Here is a 6,711-nt window from a genome sequence, read left to right on the forward strand (position 1 = left end):
AAAAAGCCCACACTTACGTTTTAAGGACCACAAACAAGGTCACGTTACGCCAAGGAAGGAAGACCGTTCCTTAGGACAACCTTACGGATCCTACAAAACAAGTCTAGTCATACAAGGATACTACTGGTCCAATCGCATCTACTGGTTCAGTCACTGTCTATCAAGCATGCAGATTATGCCTCATATGGCTACTCAATAGAGTTCGAGTCTCTGGTCAAGTTATAAGAGGACTACGACTCTAAAACAGTCCCTTCGGGTCACTACGTGTGTCCCTCGGTCAACCGTCAATGGTAAAGAAAAAGACTTCCTACAAGTGTTAATTCCCACTAACAGATCTGGCATAGCAGCATAAACTAAGTCTGAACTAACATCCAATCGCATTTAGTATATCTATCCAATACCAAAAGCATGGCACTACAACATTACTAACATGTCAACATGTTACACGCATTACCAGTAACATGTCTCAATTAACATGACAAACCGGTTACAATAATTAAGCCACTATGCACCAATAAGAGGAAACTAGTCTAAGGCCATCTAAACAGTTTCCACTACATCAAACAAAAATATCTATCATACATTTCTACATTGACGACTTACTATACGTAACTACTAATTATCAACTGTAATAATAAAATCACAAAAGCGTAATAAACACATACCGTTAGTCGAGTTGTCATATGTATCACCAGCCTCTGACACATCTGGTATGCTCCAACTACTGTGGGTTTCCTTCTCTCTTGTCCGACCACGAGAGCAGAAGATTACCCGACTGAAGAAATCTATGCTCCAGACCCCGCCCCAGTACTCCATCTCTGATTTGTCGAACACCGAAATGCTCCGTGTCCCATACACTGACAAATCCAATCAAACATGTCTCTTAAGGGTAATAACTGAACTTTCTAATCTATCTTACCCCAATTCACCTATTTCACAGTCAAAGGAATCATATCTCAAAGTGGGGCGACCCGTACATGTCACACCCTACTCCTCACATAGGACTCGTACCCGTCTGGTCCTTCTACTGAGCTAAACCCACAGAAGTTCCTTAATTGTTGAATGATTTTAACCGCAATACCTAAGGATTCAACTACCCACCGACTATCCAACTGAACCTCTTTTCCCGTATTATTATTACTATTTTATTATTATATTTATTTATTTATTTTTTACCCTCTGCAGTTTCACCTAAGCAAAACTGAACACCCGCCCAACACTATCTAACCGTCTGATCCAAAGGTACATACTTGCGTCCACCTGCTCTTACTATTCTAACTCATATTTAACTTATATTACCTGACCGAAATCCCTTGGTAACTGACCTTACAACCAAGACATCATTCCTTACAACCCTGACATCTGTTTCTGAGATTCTTTACCTAATACACATACGTACTCTGAAGCTCTGACTGTTCCAGGGGTGTTGGGGGTCACAGCGTCACCGTCATAATCAGCCATACCTGTACTACACAACATCTCACACCAAAGCTTAGTATAACACTGGTTAGCAACTAACAACTAACGCCGTTATACCTATCTCATTCACTTAACCCATCCTCCAAGATATGTTTGACTCGACACACGATTTGGGAACATGTCACTTCCGTGAACATGCTGCCAAATTCACGCTCTGATACCACAATTGTAACACCCTGTTTTTTTTTAAGTCACAGCGGAAGTTCTGTTTATAAAATATGACACGTAATACAAACGACACCGGTATTACATTACCTTAATATCATATTAGATATTAAAAGTCTGTTACATATATAAAAACCATGTGTTACGTTAAGCAAAGACACCAGTAACAAAAGACACGACATCAGAGTTTCGACTTGTCAAACATATCATCCCGCATTCCATCTTCACCCTGGTATCTAACAAGTAATCGTACTGAACCTGCAAGGGTGGAAATATGGGGGATTAACACAACTGCTAAGTGAATGAAACTATCTAACAGCTAAGCATACAGTATCAAACATGCCAGGTCATCTATTGCTACATGCGTCAGCAAACAACTAATAGCAACACAAGGATCGGCGGCTTGTACGGGCACACGACTCGTAGCTGATTGGGCTACAGTCTACCGATAGTCCCTCCAACCGGATTACCTGCATAACCGTCCAGACGCAATGCGTGCGTCCTTCTATGCTATACTGAACATCCGTAGGACTTGGACCCAACCTAGCCTGGCCTCGGTTGACCTCGTGCGGACCCCACCTAGCCTAGCCTCAGTGGAATCCCCAGCTAGCCTGACCTCACTGGTGCTCACAAAATAGTGCACAGAGATCACACACAACATCATGGCAAACTATCTAGTGCATATAGGCATACAACGCTAACTATGCATGGCACTAGGCTATCAACAGTATAAACTAACAGTAGCATCGCTTGCCACTCTATACTATAACCAGAGATAGTCCCACTCACCGATCACCGGCAACTCGGTAGTCTAATATCACCGAGTCTTCTCCTCGTCTGTATCACCTGAGAATAAACACTGAACAAGTTAGTAAACCGCACCACATTTACTAACTATATCTCGTTCTATATATATATATATACACACACACTACACACACACACTACACACACACATATGTACAAAATATATATTTATACACACATATATATATTCATATACAAAACGCCTAAACCCATTCGAACGGGTTGCAAGCAAAACGGTTAATCAACACACATATGCACACTTATATATACGCATACATACTTATATATACATACATATATACACTCTTAAATATATACCTCCTATATACCCTAAACATGTCCAAACGACCGGGTCATGAGCCACACGGGTGGTCAAACAACATACACAACCACAAAACCAAGATACGAACAACCGAGCTGCGCACCACACCAAGCCACTGCGCGCCACGTGGGCGAACATCAGCAAAACAACGGCGGACAGCAGCTATTAAGCTGCAACAGCAGCTGAAAACAGCAGCAGCAAAAGCTGCACATCAGGTAGAGAAACAGCAGCAGCAAACGCTGCTGTCCAGCTGGGTTTCGACCCCAAAATTTATGTTTCGAGCAGCGTTTTAGACAATAAATATATTCACAATGATACACAACATAAATACAATATTTAACTAACATCTAACAAGTTAAATGACACACTTATGAACACGATTTAACACAAATTGTACACATATAAAACCCAAGTCAACACCATAAGCGAGTCAAAGTCAAACGGAATTACTAAGTCCGGGTCGCAACCGACAAACTAAGTTTATTACCAATTATGTATTCATACCAAAATCTCAATTAAAGATCACAACAAAACCCACAAATTGGTCATGGTCCAAATGAGCGATATATAATCAACTTAAACATATAATTTATATAAATTCATCCAAGTGGGTTATGGCAAAGTGGGCGAGTAAGCATCAAATCGTTCATGACAATATAAGTATAATCAAAGTAGTACGTGTCACGACAAACCGAGCATTTCATACAAAAATCCACCTATACCCATTACCACCCAAATCATACTAACAAAATGGGTCAAGATATAAAACCAAATCAAACATAATTAATACTAGCGAGTCAAGGTCCAAACTATCAAATTAACCCGTCCCGGGCACTAAAAAATGACAACCACCGACACCGGCCGCCAACCACCACCGCTGGCCGCCAGCTGCAGTCGGCAGCGGCGGTCAGCCGCCCAGAAACAGCAACAGCAGCAACTTTTAGCTGCTGTCCGCCCAATTGTGCACCCCCAAATTCGATGTTCCTTGCAATTTAAGCCAAATACAAGTGTACATACAACCACTAATTATTATCTAACATCAATCTAGCATTTAACAAGTAATTTCATCACAAAAATCAAAGAATCAAGCACCAATTGCATCATTTAATATTTATATCAAGAACCCTAAATTTAACATGAATCAAATACAAAATTAGAGAGACAAACCTTGTTGCTAGATGTTGGAGATGCAAGAAACCCGAAATATAACACTTGAATTCATCATCTTCTTCATTAATTAAAGCTAGGGTTATGGTGGTGGTGGTGTTGGGTCACGATGGGAAAAAGAAGAGGGAAAGGGAAGAACCATTTGCTTTAAACTTGCAACTATTAATTAATCATCTTCATCAATTCATCAATTTAGAACTAGGATTCATATATGTGTGTGTATGTTTGATTGATAGAAACAAAAGAAAAAGAAGAGGAAACCCTCCCCAACTAAAACCGTATACAGTACCATGGAAAAAAAGGGGGCGGTTTTTGACTTATTAAATGGGTAAAATCCCATACCTGATAAAACACGGGTATTTACCTGTTTTCAGAAACATAACCCATCACGGTCGGGAGCCCAAACGAAGTCCAAAATTAATAAATAAAATATTTCTGTGACCCTTGTCACATAACGCACTCACTGAACTAATAATAATTAAATACACTCAATAATTAATTATTTTATTAAAATGCTCTTTAAAACACTAAACGGACAAAAAGGGCAAAAATAGGTAATTTCACCTAGGCCCGACATAAGGATGTTACATGGATCGTCTGACAAAGAGTGCTCACTTCTTACCTACTCGTGAAACCGCTTCATTGAGTGATCTAGCAGAATTGTACTTGAAAGAGATTGTTAGCCGACATGGTGTACCGTTGTCAATAGTTTCCGACAGAGATACTAGGTTTGTATCGAACTTTTGGAACAGTTTACAGCAGAATTTGGGTACACATGTGAATCTAAGTACAGCTTATCATCCACAGACAGACGGTCAGAGTGAATGAACGATTCAGACGTTAGAAGACATGTTGAGAGCATGTGTCTTAGAATATGGTGGTTCTTGAGATTCGCATCTTCCACTGATAGAGTTTGCTTACAATAATTCGCATCATTCGAGTATCGAAATGCCGCCGTATGAAATGTTGTATGGTTGTAAGTGCAGAACTCCTACATGTTGGTTAGAAGCAGGTGAGAAACAATTTGCAGGTCCCGAAATTGTTCAGATAACTGCAGAAAAGGTTGAAATTGCACGAGAGAAGTTAAAAGCAGCTAGAGATAGACAAAAGATGTATGCTGATCCTCGCAGACATCCGGTAACATTTAATGTAGGTGATCGTGTATACTTGAAAGTTTCACCACGGAAGGGAGTGATCAGGTTTGGTAAACGTGGTAAACTAGCGCCGAAATTTATTGGGCCATTTCCGATCACAGAGATTATGAACGATCAAACCGTTGTTTTGAATCTTCCTTCAGAGTTAGCAGGAATTCATAACACGTTCAATGTGTGTTATTTAAGGAAGTGTAAAGTAGAGGATGAAAGTCAGATTCTTCCTTTGAAAGATTTGAAAGTTGACTTAACTAAGAAATTAGTGGAAGAGCCGATTAAGATAGTGGACAAGAAAGTCACCAAGTTAAGAAGGAAGCTGATTCCAATGGTGTTAGTGGAATGGCGACACAATTTAGGTTCAAACATGACGTAGGAAACCGAGGAGTTAATGAAGGCGCGCTATCCCCAGTTGTTTGACCTTGACCAGATTCCAAGGACGGAATCTTCTTAAGGGGGTAGATTTGTAACATCCTCAATCGGGCCTAGATGTAAGATTACTAAAGTGCCCTTAAGTTAGTGTTGTGTTTATTTATGCTTTTATTTTTATTTAATATTTACTTTTAAATAATGATGTGGTTAGGACCAGTTTGTGACAAGGGTCACAGAACAGGTTTGTTTATTTAATTTGGACTTCGTTTGGGTTGCCAAATGATGTACGAAAGATATCAAATAACTGATAAATACCCGAGAGTTACACAGTATGGGATTTAATCCCAAATAATAGACTGATGTCTATCCCTTTCTTGCATTTTCTAGAAAATTCCCAAAACACTCCCGTACCTTCCTTTCACCTACAATCAAACCCTAATTTCGAATCCTTGTTCTTGAGCTCGAATCTTTCTTACTATCTTGTTCCTTGTGTTTTACTGATTCTATCAAGGTAAGATTTATAGCATTTCGTGAATTAATCTTTGAGAAAATGGAGTTTTTGTGTTAGTTTTATTAAAGTGTATATTTTGGGTCAAAAGGGTTAGATTTGATGTTGTTTGAGTCCAAATCTTATGGGTTTATGTTTCTTAATGTACAGTGTCTTCGATTTGGTCATTTTTGAGGTCATAATCGAGCTCTAGAGCAAAAATTGGTGATTTTGGGTTGAAACCCGTCACTTTGGCAGCTGCTGCAACAGATGAACTACCCTCGGCCGATGGTCGTTGACCCTCGACCGATGGTGTCTGACGATCGGCCGATGGACTAGACCCTCGACCAATGGTGGAATTCCTTGGACCAACGGTTGTAATTTTAACGATCGGCCGATAGTGTGGTCGATCGGCCGATGGTGTAGTGACGATCGGCCGATAGTCTCTGACGATCGACCGATGGTCTATGCAGTAGAAATTTTTACTAAGTGTTGATTTTTAGCCGTTATGTTGCCCGTTTGTATTTTGATGTCAGGATGTAAATTTTGAAAGTGCATAAGTGTTAAGTAAAAAAAATTTAGTGGACAGATTTTCTGACAAAAATTTATATATTGTGTTATTTGGGGTTAATGGACAGAAACTAACTTGTGTATATGTATTTCTCAGGAGAAAGAGAAGGTTCAGTGACTAGATAGCTGAACACCTTCTCGTTTGCTAGTAATCGGTGAGTGGGACTAACTGGAAAATATAGTATATAGTAGCA

Source organism: Rutidosis leptorrhynchoides, chromosome 1 (assembly GCF_046630445.1).
Source record: "Rutidosis leptorrhynchoides isolate AG116_Rl617_1_P2 chromosome 1, CSIRO_AGI_Rlap_v1, whole genome shotgun sequence".
Lineage (NCBI taxonomy): Eukaryota > Viridiplantae > Streptophyta > Magnoliopsida > Asterales > Asteraceae > Rutidosis > Rutidosis leptorrhynchoides.